Source organism: Suncus etruscus, chromosome 4, assembly GCF_024139225.1.
Source record: "Suncus etruscus isolate mSunEtr1 chromosome 4, mSunEtr1.pri.cur, whole genome shotgun sequence".
NCBI classification, from domain to species: Eukaryota; Metazoa; Chordata; class Mammalia; order Eulipotyphla; family Soricidae; genus Suncus; species Suncus etruscus.
In genome coordinates this window covers 83,575,615-83,597,287 of record NC_064851.1, presented here as the reverse complement: position 1 = coordinate 83,597,287, position 21,673 = coordinate 83,575,615, and the positions used below count along the sequence as shown (strand labels likewise).

Below are 21,673 nucleotides of genomic sequence, written 5' to 3'. Positions count from 1 at the left end.
AACAATTGTTGAAAAATCTGAAAGAAGATATCAATAGCAAGAGAATAATAATGGGATGACTCAATACCACCTTGTCACCCCTTGATAAGTCAACCAGAATATACTAACTCAACAAGAAAATACTAGTTCTGAAATGAGAAATGGAAGGAAGTGGCATATATGCACATATATATTTTATACATATATATGTATTTTATATATATACATACACATATTTATATACACACAAAACTGGATACATATTCTTCACATGGGTCATTCTCCAGGATAGATCACATGCTGGCTCAAAAAAACATAACTCCATAAAATAAAGGGGATAGAAATTGTACAGACTATCTTCTCAGATCAAAATGCACTGAAATTGGAAGTGAACTACAAAGTAACACAGAAGAAAAACTTTAACATCTGGAAATTACACAACTCTCTACTGAACAACCAGTGGGTCAGAGATGAAATCAAAGAGGAAATAAAATGATTTCTGGAAATAAATGCAAATGAAGACACAAATTATCAGAATTTGGGGGACACAGCAAAAGTGATACTAAGAAAAAAATTTATAACTTTGCAAGCACACATCAGGAAGGAAGGAGTGTGCATAAATAGCTTAATGACACAGCTTATAAAATTAGAAAATGATAAACAAAATAAACCAAAAATAGGTAGACAGAGAGAATAACAAAGCTTAGAACAGAAATCAATAAAGTGGAAATTAAAATACCAGCTGAAAGATCAATGGGAGCAAAAGTTGGTTCTTTGAAAAAATGAACAAGGCTGATAAACCATTAGCAAAATTCACAAAGAAAGGGAGAGAGAGAAACTTAATAAACTGGATTGGACAGATATTGATGGGTCTTCAAAATAACATTAGAAATTTGTATCATTTGAGAATGAGAGACACATGCAGTGGTGCTCATGGGCTATTCTTGGCTTGTCGCTTGAAGTCACTCCTGGCGGTACATTACAGTGTCAATAAATAAAACCCAGGACCCTATGTGCACATCAAGCAATCCAGATCATTATGCTATCTCTCTGACTCTTGAGTTTGAATTTTACTTTGAATGCAAAGTCAGTCTTTTAAAGTCATAAATAAACTGCAAGAAAAATTATTGAACAAAAAGAAAGTAGGTTTGTATTTTATAGAAAATATTTAGATGAAAGTATAACATATTATTTGGATAGTCATATATTCTTAATATTCTTAATAGTCATAATATTCTTAAATAACCTTTAAATAATAAATAATAAATCTTAAATAATCTATACATAGTCTTAAGTTTCAGATATTTACTCTTTTAAAAATTTATCAAAGACCAATAATAAATATAATTTTCTAAAAATGTATATAGAAGATAATGTTTATTTAATATAAACTACCACCTTGTAGGATAGCAGTATGTTTTTCTCTAGTCATTTAAATTAATTTACAACTTGCATAACCAAATGAAGAAACTTACTTAGTAATTAAAGCACCAAGAAAACTGTAACATATATATATATATGTATATATTGTAACATATTTTTTTTGTGTGTGTGTATATATATATATACACACTACCATATTTTCTGGCATATAAGTCTACTGGTTGTATAAGATGACCCTTTACTTTCCCTGTTAAAATACAAGGTTTGGGTTTGTATATTACCTCTCTTTTAATGCATACCAAATGAAAATTTAAAAATCATAAGAGGAAAAGAGTAGAACCCTCAAAAGTTAACAGTGTATGTTTAATAAAGCTAGACTTTGGAGTGTCAACAATCATTTTACATTTGTCACTTGTAGTGAGTGACTGTGATTTTTTAAAATTGTGATCTACATTGAGAGCAGGGAGAGGGGGTTCCTTCAAGAGCAGCTGGCTTGGGTGCAGTGATAAATAGGACTGCTAGAGGGAAACAGAGGCCTCCTCTGTGTCCCATAAAAGCTGAACAGAGGACTGAACATGAGAAAACCACATACCTGGCTGTTGGATGAGATGCAGTGCTCAGTAACTCAGCTCCTCTGTATTTCCTGAAAGATAAATCAGGACTAGCAGGGGACTGAGTAATGATGCCTGGCAACTGGATGGGATGCGGCCATAAGAGGGGAGCGGATCACTTGTCCCTGAAGCTAAATTAAGTTTCAGCATGCTGTATACTGGCATATAAGCTGGCCTCCAACTTCTAAGAAGTTTTTCATGTGTAAAAAGTCCTCTTATATGCTTGAAAATATGGTATATATTCATATATAATTCTTCAGTTTATTTTTAATCAAAATATAAATATATATGTATATATAATTTTAAGTATATTATTTTCATCAGTAGTGACTTCTCAGGGGAAATATTCCTGACTTGAATGACTAGGTTAGTGGTTTTGTTATATTGACCCTTGAATGGCTTCAATAATCTTCAGTTGTTTATATTAGAAGAATAAAAATTTTGAGATGTCATTGACTAGAATAAGAATAAAATTTAGAGATGATTTAATATTTCATATGTGGAGATGTAGAGAAATGATGTATGATGTATTATATACATCATAATACATAGTATATGTTTTATATATTCTATGGTGTATTATATACTGGACTCTTAGGAATCTTAAGCACCCAGTAAGAACAAACTGATAAAACATTGGTAAATTTTACCTTAACTTTATTGGTTTATATATCTTTTCTTTCTTTTGTTCTTTTTCTTTTATGTTTTTGGGTCTAACGTAGTGATGGTCAGGTTTTCTCTATGTTCAAGATCACTTCTGAGGTTTTTTTAGGGATTGATAATATGGTGCAAGGAATTGAGCCTGGTTTAGCCAGCCACATCTAGAAAAGTGCTTTCTCCATGTCCAATCTCTCCTGTCCCTAGAACTTTCTTTTATACTTATTCAAAGCATCATTTTGTTGATGACATAGTAAAATGTTTAAAATTGTGGTTAAATAATGATGCATTCCAGTGAAGAACACTATAGTGAGTACTGTTTATTGTCAGACTTCCGTTATCTGTAATCATAACTTTCAGTGAATGCCTGCCATGCTGTTTACTATGAATACTTAACTCAGTAAGAAATTCCTTCTCTCATCCCTATTGGAAAGGGGTCCATGTACCTTGATTCTCGTCACCTTTAGATAGCTTTTATAAATAGTGATAGTCGTCAAACTGACTAACACCACCTAACATAAATCCATGGCCTGATGAACATCTTGTATGTAATGACTCTACAAAGGACTTATCCAAAGACTACAGAAGTGACTAATCAGGCTACTTGAGACTTAAGAAGAGTGAGCAAGATGAGGCATTTGGCCTCAGATTCCTGATCTAACCTTTGTCCCAGCCACGCCAAAACTACCTCCTACTCTTCTTGTTTCTCTAAATCATGGCTTGAGAGGCTTTTTTTATCCCTTGAGGAGCATAATGCCTGCAGAAGTAAGGGATTAGTTCTTGTTTGTTTGTTTTGGTTTCTGTTTGTTTTAAATAAAGATGATGGATGGTCTTGTGTACTTTGAGAAATGGGATTAAGGAGTTTGATTGTGTTTATGCTTTTACCAGGACTTTCAGAAAGCAACATATCTCCAGTCTCCAGAAGGGTCACTCTTTACCCTGAGCATATACAGATGAGTCACACAAATGTCCCCAATGCTTCTCTTTCTCTGGCTTCCCCACACTTTTGACAGTCATGTACTTCGTAAACTCTAAGAGTAGGGACATTAGCCCTTTTATCTACCAATACAAACCAAAACTATGTGTTTGCAATTCAGAAAAGGGAAAGTGTAGGATACTATTGTTAACTCCCATAGAATTCCTGGCAGATCTCTAACTAGATAAGATGAAAAAAACAGACAAAAATTCACACTGCTCTGATGAGAGCTAGGATGCTTATATTTGTCTAAGCTCGACATTTCCAGTACTAAATGCTGATTTTAAGTTCCTTCACCTAGAGGCTTCCACAGAGCTGCTACTAGACACACAACATACACATTCATCATTGAATGGAACTTATATTAGTGATTCATCTTTTCTTTGTTGTCTAAGAAGTTCCGGAAGTGGTCAGGTGAAAGAATAGTGCTAAGACATTATACTATTGTTGTAGTACAGTCAGACTTCTAAAAACTACCAGTGCATAAATCAATGAGCATTAGGCCTAATTATAATAATGGCATTATATACGGTGGAGCTATTTGATATTTGATATGCCAAAAATAATTTGGAATGATTATGGGAGACACCACAAATATTTAATTAGGATACATGGTTATATGTAGATATATGTATAATGGAAAGCAGGGTACTGAATTCTCACTTGGAACTTTGCAAGAAAAGTGCCCTTTTTGGGTCTATATTTATTCAGATTTGAGGCTGGTACAGAAAAATAAAGACATAAAAGAACTCCTCTTCAAGTCAGCCACTTATTCTAGTCCTTACAGAAATGTAAATGTGCAGACAAGTTCTAGCTTTCAGGCCAAGGCAGCAGAGAAGCTGACCCACTCTGAACATGGAGTTTCCTGAAATAAACCTAGGTTTCCAGATGGTAGCACCAAGGGTTGCCAATTAGTACAGCACTTTCTTAAGGCAGGTAGCAAAGACTACAAGTGAGGATGAGCTTTTTTCATACAGATGAAACATGAGCTTCTTATTTTTTATATAAAATCATGAAAAATTGGGGGCTATTTTATGCTAATATCTGCATGAGTGACTTCCCACACCAGTCTTCTTTCTGCTTGCCAGTGCCAGTCAGTTACCTTAGGCCTGGGAGCACTCCCAAGCTCTTTTGTGGTGCCATATCTATAGAGAGAAGAGCACAAAGACTGGTCTTCTGCCCTGGCCCCAGCCACCCACATGGTGCTCAGCCTTCATGAGCTGCTTTGGCAGCTGCCAAGATCTTTTCAATGGTCTCCATAGCATTTGCTTGGATTCCAGGGCTTCCGACCCTTGAGGGTGTTCAGTTAATCCCCCACTAGACATAACTGCCTGAGAAAAGCTCTTCGGTTTCCTCTAAGTTTCTTCCTTTCCTGGTATAGGCCAGCTCACTACACAGTTCACACACTCTGATGCCAGATTGATCAAATATGAATTGAATTCTGTCATTGGCTTTTCTTACCAACTCCCACCACTTCCCTATTGTACCTTCTTAAAACACGGACACATTTTCCTGCTAAAACTCATAGTAAACCTTTCTGGATTAACAAATAGAGGGGGGAAAAAAACAGTTTCTTATACTTTTATATATGTAGGCCAAAAGCATACCCTAGACTCTGAGACCTTCCTTGCAGTATTCTAGTTTTTATAAAAGAAAATGCAAATATTATTCCCATCCCACTCTAATAAAAATACAAATCAGAACAAAACAGCAAAACCATAATGCAGTGAGTTTAAAAAAAAGTCAAAGGAGAAGGGGCTCTTTTAGCACAACAGTAATTTGCTTGCATGCGCTTCCTTCAGTCCCTCTCTTAACTATTTTTTTTCTTTTTTCTTTTTTTTTTTTTGTTTTTTTTTTTGTTTTTGTTTTTTTGGGCCACACCTGTTTGATGCTCAGGGATTACTCCTAGCTAAGTGCTCAGAAATTGTCCCTGGCTTGGGGGGACCATATGGGACGCCAAGGGACCGAACCGTGGTCCTTCCTTGGCTAGTGCTTGCAAGGCAGACATCTTACCTCTAGTGCCACCTCACTGGCCCCAATTATTACTTCTTTTGTTTTAATAATAATTTTTATTTTGACCAAAGTGTATTAAAAATCTTTCACAATAATATTTTAGGTACATATTGACATTGAATCAGGGGAATTCCCACCACCAGAGTTGTCCTCCCTCCACCGTCATTCCAGCATGTATCCCATATCCCCCTCCAATACCCCTCGGGCTACTAGTATAAGTGATCCCCTCTGTGTCTAGATTGTTGCAGATTGGATATCTATTCTGTTGTCGTTGGCTTAGGGTTTGGTGTTTAAATCCAATTATTTTTATTACTACTTAGTGATTATACAACTGTTTGGTCTTGGTACCCTCCACCATTTTCCCCTCAATTTGAGAGGCGGAACAAGATGGTTCAAGTTGTGTGGTTCTGTTGAAGTAAAGAAAAAAAATAAAATGGGGTAAAAATCAAACAAGCAAAAAATAGGCGGAGTTCTTCTAGAGGCTATAAATTTCAATTTGAGAGAAGAAAGGGAAAAAGGAAGAGAAACACAACAATACAAAAAGAAAAATCAAACACAAATTACAAAAAGCACCACAGCAATAAAGACAACCACCACACAATAACCACAGTCCTAAACTAAAAACAAAACAAAGCATACAAAATAAAGACAACAAAAGCAACAACAATAGCAAACCCCCCACCCCAAATTTATTTTGTGCTGCTTCTTTTTTTTTCCTTTCTGCATAGGCACAGTAAATATTGGAGAAATTAGATAGGAATTCCCTTGGCCTAAGTGATACCCTTGATGTACACTGTCATGGGAATAATTACAGACTCCATACATGTTCATTTACTCTCCCCTATGTCCTTTTGTGATGTATGGAAAACTTCTGTTCCATCATGGATGATAAAATCAGACCTCTGTATCTAGAGATCTTGGTATATGGACAGGTCAAAGAATGGAGCTTATGATGAAGTCTTTCTTTACGGTTGTAGAAGTTCTGTTCCATCATTGTTGTTTTAGTCAGACTTCTGTAGTTGATGATCTTGGTTTTTGCACCGATCCTAGGATGAAGCCTAGGATAGTCTTTCATTATGTTTCTAGAAGACCTGTTCAGTTGCAGTTGTCTCAGTCAGATCTCTGAAATCAGAGATCTTGTTGTACAGGTCGTAGGCCAAAGCCGAGAGTAGGGCTTTTTTATTGGTCCCAGGATACGTTCTGTCTAGTCATGGTTGTCACAGCCGGTCTTCTGTAGATAATAATCTTGACTTTTGCACAGACCAAAGGATGACAAGTCTTCTGACTTCATCCTATCGTTAGATGGTGATGTAAGACAACCTGCTCTAGATCAAGTTGATGCTGTTTTCTCGTCAGAATATCATGTCAAAACTGGTGCATGTTTGGTATCAGAACAGTATTAATAATGTCCCAGAGTGGAGAACTGTGTCAGTTCAATGTCTGGGATCTAGGGTTTGGGATTGGATGGTGGCTGTCTAATCACCTGGAGTCTAACTTGGGTGGGTCCACATGACATATGTTCAAGGTGGAAGGTGCCCCTGTATTGTAAAATTGTATGAGTTATTATCCCTAGTAGATAAGAGCTTGTTTCTATACATAAAATTTTTCCTTTTTTAGTATGCCTTTGCAGGAAGAAATGGTGCTATATTATATTGCTGGTACATTTGGGGGTGGGAGTGTCAGGCTCCATCTTCTCTGTGCCCTGATTTTGACCTGAGCTATTATCTCAAGCGAGACTTTTTATTGTAGGTTTTTGTACCAAGCAGAACCAGAAGAGGTGAAGTTAAGGAAATGAAGAAAACAGAAACAAGATATATATATATATATATATATATATATATATATATATATATATATATATATATATATATGAGTTAAAAAAGTAATTAAGGGACAAAGTGATGCAGGAGACTACTTTACATTTATGGGTAAGCAGGTTAAGAGGTAGTATTATATAGATCTTAAACTTATAAAGGAAATATAAGCTTCCCCATGTTCTTTTGAGATTTTCTTGTGGGGTGTGCAATGCAGGGCACATTTTATATTCTTTTTTATAATTATCTTTATTTAAACACCGTGGTTACAAATATGATTATAGTTGTATGATTACAGTCATGTAACGAACACCCCCCTTCACCAGTGCAACATTCCCACCACCAATTTCTCAGATCTCCCTCCTCCCCACTCCCCCACACCTGTACTTGAGACAGGCTTTCTACTTCCCTCATTCATTAACACTGTTATGATAGTTTTCAGTGTAGTCATCTCTCCAACTGCACTCATCACTCTATGTGATGAGCTTCATGTCATGAGCTGTACCTACCAGCGCTCATCTCTCTTTTCTCTAAGATACTGTTAAAAATGTCTTTCATTTTTCTTAAAACCCATAGATGAGTAAAACCATTCTGAATCTTTCTCTCTCCCTCTGACTTACTTCACTCAGCATAATAGATTCCATGTACATCCATGTATAGGAAAATTTCATGACTTCATCTCTCCTGACAGCTGCATAGTATTCCATTGTGTATATGTACCACAGTTTCTCTAGCCACTCATCTGTTGAAGGGCATCTTGGTTGTTTCCAGAGTCTGGCTATTGTAAATAGCACTGCAATGAATATAGGTGTAAAGAAGGGATTTTTGTATTGTATTTTTGTGTTCCTCGGGTATATTCCTAGGAGTGGTATAGCTGGATCGTATGGAAACTCAATTTCCAATTTGTGAAGGACTCTCCATATTGCTTTCCATAAAGGTTGTACTAGACGGCATTCCCACCAGCAGTGAAAAAGAGTTCCTTTCTCTTTACATCCCCGCCAGCACTGCTTATTTTCCTTTTCTGTGATGTGCGCCAATATCAGTGGTGTGAGGTGGTACCTCAGTAGTTTTGATTTGGATCTCCCTGATGATTAGTGATGTTGAGCATCTTTTCGTGTGCCTTTTGGCCATTTGCCTTTATTTTTTGTCAAAGTGTCTGTCCATTTCTTCTCCCCATTTTTTAATGGGGTTAGATTTTTTTTTCTTGTATAGTTCTGTCAGTATCTTGTAAATTTTGGATATTAGTCCTTTATCTGATGAGTATTGGGTGAATAATTTCTTTGTATTCTGGGCACTATCTTCTTTGAGATGCAGAAGCTTCTCAGCTTAATATAGTCCATCTGTTTATCTCTGCTTCAACTTGTTTGGAGAGTGCTGTCTCCTCCTTAAAGATGCCTTTAGTCTCAATGTCCTGGAGTGTTTCACCTACATGTTGTTCTATATACCTTGTAGTTTCAGATCTGATATCAAGGTCTTTAATCCATTTGGATTTTACCTTTGTACATGGTGTTAGCTGGGGGTCTGAGTTCGCTTTTTTGCAAGTGGCTAACCAGTTGTGCCAACACCACTTGTTGAATAGGCTTTCCTTGCTCCATTTAGAATTTCTTGCTCCTTTATCAAAAACTACGTGGTTACATGTCTGAGGAACCTTCTCTGAGTAATCAAGCCTATTCCACTAATCTGAGGGTCTGTCTTTATTCCAATACCATGCTGTTTTTATAACTATTGCTTTGTAATACAGCTGAAAATTGGGGAAAGTAATGCCTCTCATATTCCTTTTCCCAAGGAGTGCTTTAGCTATTTGAGGCTGTTTATTGTTCCAAATGAATTTCAGAAGTGTTTGACCCACTTCTTTGAAGAATGTCATGGGTATCTTTAGAGGAATCACGTTAAATATGTACAATGCTTTTGGAACTACTGCCATTTTAATGATATTGATCCTGCCAATCCATGAGCAGGGTAAAAAAAGAAATTTACAGACCAATATCCCTGATGAACACAGATGCAAGGATCCTCAACAAAATCCTGGTGAACAGGATCCAGTGCCTCATCAAAAAGATCATTCACTTTGATCAAGTAGGTTTCATCCCAGGAATGCAAGAATGGTTTAACATCCGTAAATCTATCAACATAATACACAACATAAACAACAAGAAAAATAAAAATCACATGGTCATATCAATAGATGCAGAGAAAGCATTTGATAAGGTTCAACAGCCATTCTTGATCAAAACTCTCAGCAAGATGGGAATAAAAGGAACCTTTCTCAATATAATTAAGGCCATCTACCACAAGCCAGTGGCAAATATTATCCTCAATGAATAAAAACTAAAAGCCTTCCCTCTAAATTCTGGCACAAGACAAGGCTGTCCTCTCTCACCACTTCTATTCAACATAGGACTGGAAGTACTTGCTATAGCGATTAGGCAAGAAAAAGATATCAAGGGAATTCAGATAGGAAAGGAAGAAGTCAAGCTCTCACTGTTTGCAGATAACATGATACTCTACTTAGAAAACCCTAAAGACTCTACAAAAAGCTTCTAGAAATAATAGATTCATATAGCAAAGTGGCAGGCTACAAAATTAACATACAAAAATCAATGGCCTTTTCATACACTAATAATGATAGGGAAGAAATGGACATTAAGAGAACAATCCCGACAGAGCATGAAAACCGGCTAAGCTTTGCAAAAGCCGGCTCCCTGTGTGCTACACCAGGCGGGGAAAATCCGCGAAAGTACACCGGCCCAGTGGGGCCCAACTGTGAAAAACTGTGAGTGTGACCTGTCTATGTCTGTCTACTGTCCTCTTGCGTAAAACTCTTGCGAGTGGGGCAAAAGAGGCTCCAGAAACCTCGCTCGCCCAGACGCCATTTTCAGGGAGGGACTACAGAGCATGAAAACCGGCTAAGCTTTGCAAAAGCCGGCTCCCTGTGTGCGACACCAGGCGGGGAAAATCCGCGAAATTACACCGGCCCAGTGGGGCCCAACTGTGAAAAACTGTGAATGTGACCTATATATGTCTGTCTACTGTCCTCTTGCATGAAACTCTTGCGAGTGAGGCAAAAAGAGGCTCCAGAAACCTCGCTCGCCCAGACGCCATTTTCAGGGAGGGACTACAGAGCATGAAAACCGGCTAAGCTTTGCAAAAGCCGGCTCCCTGTGTGCGACACCAGGCGGGGAAAATCCGCGAAATTACACCGGCCCAGTGGGGCCCAACTGTGAAAAACTGTGAATGTGACCTGTCTATGTCTGTCTACTGTCCTGTTCGTGAAACTCTTGCGAGTGGGGCAAAAAGAGGCTCCAGAAACCTCGCTCGCCCAGACGCCATTTTCAGGGAGGGACTACAGAGCATGAAAACCGGCTAAGCTTTGCAAAAGCCGGCTCCCTGTGTGCGACACCAGGCGGGGAAAATCCGCGAAATTACACCGGCCCAGTGGGGCCCAACTGTGAAAAACTGTGAATGTGACCTGTATATGTCTGTCTACTGTCCTCTTGCATGAAACTCTTGCGAGTGAGGCAAAAAGAGCCTCCAGAAACCTCGCTCGCCCAGACGCCATTTTCAGGGAGGGACTACAGAGCATAAAAACCGGCTAAGCTTTGCAAAACCCGGCTCCCTGTGTGCGACACCAGGCGGGGAAAATCCGCGAAATTACACCGGCCCAGTGGGGCCCAACTGTGAAAAACTGTGAATGTGACCTGTCTATGTCTGTCTACTGTCCTGTTCATGAAACTCTTGCGAGTGGGGCAAAAAGAGGCTCCAGCAGAGCACGGCCGCTCCGCTTTGCTACGCGGCCGTGCACTCTTTCTAAGGAAAGAACACCATTGCAACAAGAAGGAAAAATTACACTAAGAACGGTGCTATATCACAGAAGCAAATATTTCTCTCTGGACTGTCTTCTCTGTTGCATGCTCGGGCCTAAGATTTGACCCAGTGTGAGGCTTCATCCACGGAGGACTCCCCTCCCTTAGAGGCAAGTCAGCCCATCCAGAAAGGGAGGAGCCAGAGGAGTGCGCTGCCTGCATCATATAGACAATGAATACCACCACAACACGTAGAAAAATCCACAATACAAGTGGGACAATGGGGAAACAACGCAGGCCAGCATCAGACATAGAGAATGAAGATGACAATTCTGAGGACCAGATAATGACCAACCAACTAATCAACCTCTCAGATAAGGACTTTAGACTAGCAATATGGAAGATGCTCTACGGATTCCAAGAAACCATGGATCGAACTGAACAGAACACTAATAAGAACCAAGAAAATATGAAGACAGAAATCACAAAACTCCAAACTGAAATAACATGTCAACTAACAGGACTGAAAAAGTCAGTAAATGAAGTGAATGACAAAATGGATAAGCTCTGGGACAGGGTATCAGAAGCAGAGAATAGACTTGGTGCTGTGGAAGATGAGATACATAACAATTCCATACAGCAGGAGAGATTGGACAAAAAACTTAGAGCAAATGAGCAGACAATGGAAAAATTAGTCAAAGAATGGGAACAGATGAAAATAGAAGTCTATGATAAGATCAACAGAAACAACTTAAGAATCATTGGAGTCCCAGAGACCCAGGAAGAAAATTTCCAGGAAGAATCAATGGTCAAGAACATCATTAAAGAGAAACTTCCAGAGCTAAAGAATATATGTGATCAAATCCTGCATGCCCGAAGAGTACCAACCAAAAGGGACCCCAGAAAAACCACCCCATGACACATCCTAGTCACAATGACAAATCCCACAGATAGAGACAGAATTCTGAAAACAGCAAGATCAAAAGGGGAAATCACGTTCAAGCAAGCTTCCCTGAGATTTACAGCAGACCTGTCACCAGAAACACTCAATGCCAGAAAGCAGTGGTGGGATATTGTGACAAGACTGAATGAAATGAATGCTTCACCTAGAATACTGTAACCCAGCAAAACTCACTTTCCGGTTTGACGGAAGAATACATGGCTTCACAGACAAAAAACAGCTCAGAAACTTCACAGACACAAAACCAGTCTTAAGAGAAAAACTGAAAGACCTAATCTAAGACAAGACTACCCAAAAGACACACCAAATTTTGAAATAAAGATGAGGTTAAATCCCAGGACAATTCATTCTCTCAACGTCAATGGACTAAATGCACCAGTTAAGAGACACAGAGTTGCTAAATGGATCAAAAAACTCAATCCAACCTTCTGCTGCCTACAAGAAACGCACCTGAATAGTCAGAACAAACATAGACTCAAAATAAAAGGCTGGAGAAAAATTATCCAAGCAAACAACACCCATAAAAAAGCTGGAGTGGCCATACTAATATCAGATAATGCAAAATTTATACTCAGGAAGTTTGTAAGGGACAAAGATGAATATTTTATATTAATCAAGGGGTACGTATAGCAGGAAGAATTCACTCTCCTAAACATAAATGCACCGAATGAGGGGCCAGCAAAATATTTAATACAACTGTTGAAAAATCTGAAAAATAATATCAACAACAACACAATAATTGTGGGGGACCTTAACACGGCTTTGTCAACACTGGATAGGTCAACCAGACTGAAACCCAACAAGAATATAGTAGACCTGAGGAGAGAAATGGAAGAAAGAGGCCTAGTGGATATATATAGGACACTCCATCCCCAGAAACCTGGATACACATTCTTCTCCAATGTACATGGGACATTCTCCAGGATAGACTACATACTGGCACATAAAGCATACCTCCATAAGATCAAGAGGATAGAAATTTTGCAGACTACCTTCGCTGACCACAAGGCTCTGAAATTATTTGTGAACTCAAAAGGGACTCAGAAGAAACACTTTAACACCTGGAAGTTAAACAGCCTCATGCTCAATAACCAGTGGGTCCGAGATGAAATCAAGGAGGAAATCAAAAGGTTCCTGGAAACAAATGACAATAAAGACACAAACTATCAGAACTTATGGGACACAGCAAAAGCAGTACTGAGAGGAAATCTTATAGCTTTGCAAGCACACATCAGGAAGGAAGAAGGAGCTTACCTGAGTAGCTTAATGACACAGCTAATAGAACTAGAAAATGCTCAACAAAAGGACCCAAGAATAGGAAGACAGAAGGAAATAACAAAGCTGAGAGCAGAAATCAATGAAGTGGAAACCCAAAAAACAATCCGAAAGATCAACGAAAGCAGAAGTTGGTTCTTTGACAAAATAAACAAGATTGATAGACCACTGGCAAACCTAACAAAGAAAGAGAGAGAGAGAAACTTGATAACTCGTATCAGGAATGAAAAAGGAGATTCAAAGGGTAATCAGAAACTACTTTGAAAATCTCTACGCCACTAAAAATGAGAATCTGGAAGAAATGGATAAATTCTTGGACTTTTATAATCTTTCAAAGTTGAAGGAAGAGGATGTAGCATATCTAAACACCCACATCACCATTAATGAAATTAAAACAGTAATCAAATGTCTGCCGAAAACAAAAGCCCAGGTCCAGACGAATTCACTAATGAATTCTATCAAACTTTCCAAGAGGAACTACTGCCAATCTTGGCAAGATTCTTTCATGAAATTGAACAAACAGAAACACTTCCAAATAGCTTTTATGAAGCCAATATCACCTTGATACCTAAACCAGACAGAGACGCTACAAAAAAAGAAAATTACAGACCAATATCACTGATGAATGCAGATGCAAAGATCCTCAACAAAATCCTGGCAAATAGGATTCAATGCCTCATTAAGAAGATCATCCACTATGATCAAGTAGGTTTCATCCCAGGAATGCAAGGCTGGTTTAACATCCGTAAATCTATCAACATAATACACAACATCAATAACAAGAAAAATAAAAACCACATGATCATATCAATAGATGCAGAGAAAGCATTTGATAAGGTCCAACACCCATTCTTGATCAAAACTCTCAGCAAGATGGGAATGGAGGGAACCTTTCTCAATATAGTGAAGGCCATCTACCACAAGCCAGTGGCAAATATTATCCTCAATGGAGAAAAACTGAAAGCCTTCCCTCTAAATTCTGGCACAAGACAAGGCTGTCCTCTCTCACCACTCCTATTCAACATAGCACTGGAAGTACTTGCTATAGCGATTAGGCAAGAAAAGGATATCAAGGGAATCCAGATAGGAAAGGAAGAAGTCAAGCTCTCACTGTTTGTAGATGACATGATACTCTACTTAGAAAACCCTAAAGACTCTATCAAAAAGCTTCTAGAAACAATAGACTCATATAGCAAGGTGGCAGGCTACAAAATTAACACAGAAAAATCAATGGCCTTTCTATACACCAATAGTAATAAGGATGAAATGGACATTAAGAAAACAACCCCATTCACAGTAGTGCCACACAAACTCAAATATCTTGGAATCAACTTGACTAAATATGTGAAGGACCTATACAAAGAAATCTATAAAACTCTGCTCCAAGAAATAAGAGAGGACACACGGAAATGGAAACACATACCCTGTTCATGGATTGGCAGGATTAACATAATCAAAATGGCAATAGTCCCCAAGGCATTATACAGATTTAATGCCATCCCTCTAAAGATACCCATGACATTCTTCAAAGAAGTGGATCAGACACTTTTGAAATTCATTTGGAACAATAAACACCCTCGAATAGCTAAAGCAATCATTGGAAAAAGAATATGGGAGGAATTACTTTCCCCAACTTTAAACTGTACTACAAAGCAACAGTTATAAAAACAGCATGGTATTGGAATAAGGATAGGTCCTCAGATCAGTGGAATAGGCTTGAATACTCAGAAAATGTTCCCCAGACATACAACCACCTAATTTTTGATAAAGGAGCAGGAAATCCTAAATGGAGCAGGGAAAGCCTCTTCAACAACTGGTGTTGGCACAATTGGATAGCCACTTGCAAAAAATTGAACTTAGACCCCCAGCTAACGTCATGTACAAAGGTAAAATCCAAATGGATTAAAGACCTCGATATCAGCCCCAAAACCATAAGATATATAGAACAGCACATAGATAAAACACTCCAGGACATTACAGGAATCTTCAAGGAGGAAACTGCATTCTCCAAACAAGTGAAAGCAGAGATTAACAGATGGGAATATATTAAACTGAGAAGCTTCTGCACCTCAAAGGAAATAGTTTCCAGGATACAAGAGCCACCCACTGAGTGGGAGAAACTATTCACCCAATACCCATCAGATAAGGGGCTAATCTCCAAAATATACAAGGCACTGACAGAACTTTACCAGAAAAAAACATCTAACCCCATCAAAAAATGGGGAGAAGAAATGAACAGACACTTTGACAAAGAAGAAATACACATGGCCAAAAGACACATGAAAAAATGTTCTACATCACTAATCATCAGGGAGATGCAAATCAAAACAACGATGAGATACCACCTCACACCCCAGAGAATGGCACACATCACAAAGAATGAGAATAAACAGTGTTGGCGGGGATGTGGAGAGAAAGGAACTCTTATCCACTGCTGGTGGGAATGCCGTCTAGTTCAACCTTTATGGAAAGCGATATGGAGATTCCTCCAAAAACTGGAAATCGAGCTCCCATACGATCCAGCTATACCACTCCTAGGAATATACCCTAGGAACTCAAAAATACAATACAAAAACCCCTTTCCTACACCTATATTCATTGCAGCACTATTTACCATAGCAAGACTCTGGAAACAACCAAGATGCCCTTCAACAGACGAATGGCTAAAGAAACTGTGGTGCATATACACAATGGAATATTATGCAGCTGTCAGGAGAGATGAAGTCATGAAATTTTCCTATACATGGATGTACACGGAATCTATTATGCTGAGTGAAATAAGTCAGAGAGTGAGAGAAAAACGCAGAATGGTCTCACTCATCTATGGGTTTTAAGAAAAATGAAAGACACCCTTGTAATAATAATTTTCAGACACAAAATAGAAAAGAGCTGGAAGTTCCAACTCACCTCAGGAAGCTCACCACAAAGAGTGATGAGTTTAGTTAGGGAAATAACTACATTTTGATCTGTCCTAATAATGAGAATGTATGAGGAATATGGAGAGCCTGTCTAGAGTACAGGCGGGGGTCGTTTGGGGTGAAGGGAGACTTGGGACATTGGTGATGGGAATGTTGCACTGGTGATGGGTGGTGTTCTTTACATGACTGAAACCCAAACACAATCATGTATGTAATTAAGGTGTTTAAATAAATTAAAAAATATATATATAAAAAAAAGAGAACAATCCCATTCACATTAGTGCCACACAAACTCAAATATCTTGGAGTCAACCTGACTAAAGATGTGAAGGATCGATACAAAGAAAACTATAAAACACTGCTCTAAGAAAAGAGGACATGCGGAAATGGAAACACATACCCTGCTCATGGATTGGCAGGGCACATTTTCATCGCACACCCTGGTCTTCTTGAGATTGAGAAAAGATTTGCAGCAGAGAAGTCTTGGGTAGAGTTCTTGCGCTGGTATCCTTCTGGTGCTGACAGACTCCTTACACAAATAGCATTTAGCAGGAAAACTGAGGGACAATGGAAATACAGATGAATCTGCTTATATAGACTGAGTTAACATCATTTCCTTCCTTCCGTCTTTCCTTCCCTTCCTTCCTTCCTTTTCTTCCTTCCTTCTTTCCCTTCCTTCCTTCCTTCCCTTCCTTCTTTCCCTTCCTTCCTTCCTTCCTTCCTTCCTTCCTTTCTTCCCTTCCTTCCTTCCTTTCCTTCCTTCCTTCCTTCCTTCCTTCCTTTCTTCCTTCCTTCTCTCCCTTCCTTCCTTCCCTCCCTTCCTTCCTTCTCTCCCTTCCTTCCCTCCCTTCCTTCCTTCCTTCCTTCCTTCCTTCCTTCCTTCCTTCCTTCCTTCCTTCCTTCCTTCCTTCCTTCCTTCCTTTCTTCTTTCCTTCCTTCCATCCTTCCTTCCTTCCCTCTTTCCCTTTCTCCTTATCTCCCTCTCTTTTTCCCTCCCTCCTGACCTCCCTTTCTCTTCCTTTTACCTTCCCTCTCCTCTTTTCTGTTTCCCTTTCCTCCCCTTCCGTTACCTTCTCATTCTTCTCTTCCTTCCCTTCCTCTACCCAGGATAAGGTTCCCCCATTGCACTCAGGGGTTTCTGAGCCCTGTGATTTCCTCAAATGTGGGAAACTCGACTGTACAATTTGTGATAGTGGGGGACTGCATTCGTGCTCTCCTCTTGTAATCTGGTCTCAAGAAAAGATTCTCGGGGCTGGAACTGTGGTGCAAGTGGTAGGGCACGCGCTAACTTAGGATGGACTTCTGTTCAATCTCCATGATTGTCTCATATGGTCTTCCAAGTCAGGAGCGATTTCTGAGCACATAGCCAGGAGTAACCCCTGAGTGTCACCAGTGTGGCCCCAAAACAAAAAACAAAAATAAAAACAAAATGGATATGTTTCAAGCTGGAAATCCTTATAATGGGTTCTATCTTTCACGACAAACATTTTCATTGATAATCTAGGTTTCATTTTATTCTTTAGTCTTCTAACTCTTGGAGTTCCATTTTGGAACATGAATACCAATAACATTTGGCTTCTCATTTGCAGTTATTTCGTTCAGGTCTCTCAAAATCATTTTGGGCTCTACCATGTATCCAAGTTCTATATACATTTCTAATAATAGCCCTTTCCTTATTCTAAGAAAGCAGTGTCCTATAGGCATAGTATACTCCAGTAGTTGATCTAGATCAAAGGAGGCTACTGTTTTGTTTTTTTTTTCTTTTTTGGATTTTTGGGCCACACGCGGTGATACTCATGGGTTACTCCTGGCTATGCACTCAGAAATTGCTGCTAGCAGGGCCCGGAGATAGCATGGGGATAAGGTCTTTGCCTTGCATGCAGAAGGATGGTGGTTCGAATCCCAGCATCCCCTGTGGTCCCCTGAGACTGCCTGGAGCTATTTCTGAGCGTGGAGCCAGGAGTGACCCCTGAGTGCTTTCTGGTGTGACCTAGAAACAAAAAAAAATTACTAAAAAACAAAATAAAAACAAAAACAAGGGCCGGAGAGATAGCATGGAGGTAAAGCCTTTGAAGGACGGTGGTTTGAATCCTGGCATCCCATATGGTCCCCTGAGCCTACCAGGAGTGATTTCTGAGCATAGAGCCAGGAGTAACCCCTAAGTGCTGCCAGGTGTGACCAAAAACAAAAACAAAAACAAAAACACATTGCTCCTGGGCTCCTGGCTTGGGGGACCATATAGGATGCCGGGGGGATCAAACCTCAGTCAGTCCTAGGCTAGTGCTGGCAAGGCAGACACATTACCACTTTGTGCCACCACTCCAGCCCCCAAAGGAGGATACTTTATATGATTTTGGAAATCATTTTGGCTGGAAAGTTAAATCCACAGTCCCAATAATTTAAATCACGGATAAAGGAATTTATTTGGGGACATCCCTTTTTGTCCTAGATTTCTCAAATACAAGGCAGAGTACAATAAATATTTCTGCTTGGATTTGTGGATACCAAATATAAAGCAGGCCTTTCAGTCAGCAGGAAATGACTGTCCTCTAGGTTAACGTACTCTTGTGTGTTGAATAAAAAAAAATGTGTGGTTGTAGTGATTCTAGATTCTGGATACATGTTAACATCACTTGTGGAAAGATTCTCCATTGTCCTATACATAGAGATCCTGATGTATTTCATTTAGGGTGATATTCTCATGTAACTATTTTTAGGAGGATATTCAACTGATGCTCAGGGGATCTGGAGGTTACTTCCTGCTGTACTGGGCCAACTGGGCTGGTAGTTCTATGCTAGAGCTAGAGCAAACAGTTGCTGTGTACTAGTTTCTTTGTCTATTCATATATTATCAGACCCTATTCTTTTTTTTTTTGTTTGTTTTTTTTGGGCCACACCCGGTAACGCTCAGGGGTTACTCCTGGCTATGTGCTCAGAAGTTGTCCTGGCTTGGGGGACCATATGGGACACCGGGGGATCGAACCGCGGTCCGTCCAAGGCTAGCGCAGGCAAGGCAGGCACCTTACCTTTAGCGCCACCGCCCAGCCCCATATTCTTAAAATTCAAAACCAACAACATCCAGGAGGTTACATCTTCAGAATAATAGGGTACTTGTACTTGAACTGTAGTCTATAATCAGTTATGAGATTAAAATTTGGAGTAACACTTGGCTTACCTTGGTTTTATGCTAAGGATTCATTCTTTGTGATTCTTAGGGGGTCATATAATGTGCTAGGGATCGAACCACATATAAGGCAAGTGCTTTACATTCTGTGATATCACCCTGCCCCAATACAAACTTCTATTTAAATGATATTTCTTAGATTAGTTAATAGTTCTTGTATTTCTGAAGGTTATATATATTATGCTGACACAGAAATCAAAATTGGGCCTACCCTAAACAACTGGTCACATTCAAATCCTGCAACTATGAAATCTTTACTTCAAAGGTTGAAGCTTCAAAGTGATCTATGAATGTGTATATATATACATGTATGTATATATACATATACATATACACTATGTGTGTAAAATACCTCAGAATCACAGTCATCACAGTCATAAGACAGAATGGGATCTTTCATGACCATTGAATTCATCTCGTTTTCTGGGAATGTTTGTTTGAAGCCACCCCAGAGACACAACTCTCCCAGTTCGAATTTAATTTCTTTTTCCACTCAGCAGGAGGTCATCTGTTCAAACTTCAGGTCAAGGCCTGTCTTCCTGACAAAACAATTCATTGTAAGACTCTTTATCAGGATACTCTTTGGCTGAAGAAAGGGTATTTTGTACAACTTGTGGGGGTTTTTTTGTAATAAATATCACAAAATTACTTACAAATATAAATGTTTAGAATGAGAAATGAAATCATAATGTTATTGGTGTTTTTGATAGTTTGATCCTTTTCATCTCTGATTTCATTAGTCGACTTTAGACACCTTGCATGGAGTGATTTTGCTTTTTCTGACCTTTTCTACTGGCATCAGAGATTTCACAAAAACCTCAGACCTCATCATTTTCTGGATATCACAAAACGCTCAAATATCATTTTCTAGATGCCCCATTAAAATTGCCTCAACCTTTTTGCAAGCATGTATGAATAACATTGATCTACTCCTTTATTTGCCTCATCATCCCAAATGTAGGTAAAACATAGAATCTTACTTTATATACCCTGTTAATATGTTACAGACTAATTGTGCATACTTTTCTTTTTTCTGACCACTGTTTCTCACTTTTTCTGTCCCAGCTCTAGTTGTGAGTTGGCAGCACCTTACATTTTTAATACTTTTCTGGATCCTTTTAAAGAAATATGTTTCAAGTAGGGGTAATTTTATACTTCTGGAGATATTTGATAGTGCCTGAGGACACTTTGGTTTCCAAACTGAGGTGATAATAGGAGTGGGCTTCTGGTAATACCAGGAGGCAAATAATAGGCAGTCAAGGACCTATCTGCTGACCAATCAGCATATCAGTTCTAATAATCTATGTGTGTCCCCAATTTTCACTATTGGATGATTCACTACCAAAAACATTGCATTTTTGTTATCTTAAAATGTTCAGAATCTAACAATGATTGGCATAGAATATATGATATAAAATGGTCCTTAAGAGGATAGATATTTCTATTTGTACCTGTGTAGCTAATTTATCCTATGTTATTATTTTTAAGTACTGGTTTCTAGTAGAAGACAATAATTTATTGATTACTACTTTGTGTAAATCTAAAAGAGGTTAAAATAATAATTTAATCAAGTGGGGTAAAACTTAATAAAGAAATTTTCTAAATGGAGTATGCTCATAATGAATCTTGAAGAAAAAACTGGAAAGAATGGACTTCATATGGGTATAAAATTAGGTATTTTTGATTTTTAAAAAATTATTGAGTAATATGATTTAAAAATGAGTAACAAGTTTGTATTCATTGACTAGAGAAGTTTCTGTAGATTTGTTAAATAAACTACTTTTGGCAGGGCTTTCTAAAATTATGATGTGATTTTAATTTTTTATTATTTTTATAAGGTCAACACAGTATTTTTCAAGGCCTGAACCTATTCTGGCAAAATTTAGTTCAGCACAGAAATTTGGGGGTGAGAATCATACTGGTGAGTGGTTAGGGGACCATTAGGTGTCAGAGATCAGACATCACATGCTATGATTCAATATCAGACTCTATTTGTGCTAGGCATTTATTTGCTCTACTGAATTCAAACATAGGGATAATTCTCCAAATGTTTAAATAGCGAAAATTAAAAAAAAACAACTGGGGGGTAGAGAAATATC

At 38.6% G+C, this 21,673-nt stretch overlaps 1 long non-coding RNA gene and 1 pseudogene across 1 annotated transcript in view; both read left to right on the top strand.

Annotated features, from left to right (window-relative positions):
* The window catches only part of LOC126005919 (uncharacterized), a 119,675-nt gene that overhangs the window by 33,349 nt on the left and 64,653 nt on the right, over positions 1-21,673 (top strand). Inside the window, exon 2 of the long non-coding RNA XR_007494825.1 lies at positions 9,514-9,641. This is a non-coding gene — a long non-coding RNA (uncharacterized LOC126005919). The remainder of the gene's footprint in view (positions 1-9,513; positions 9,642-21,673) is intronic.
* On the top strand, positions 17,476-17,611 carry LOC126008128 (uncharacterized; annotated as a pseudogene).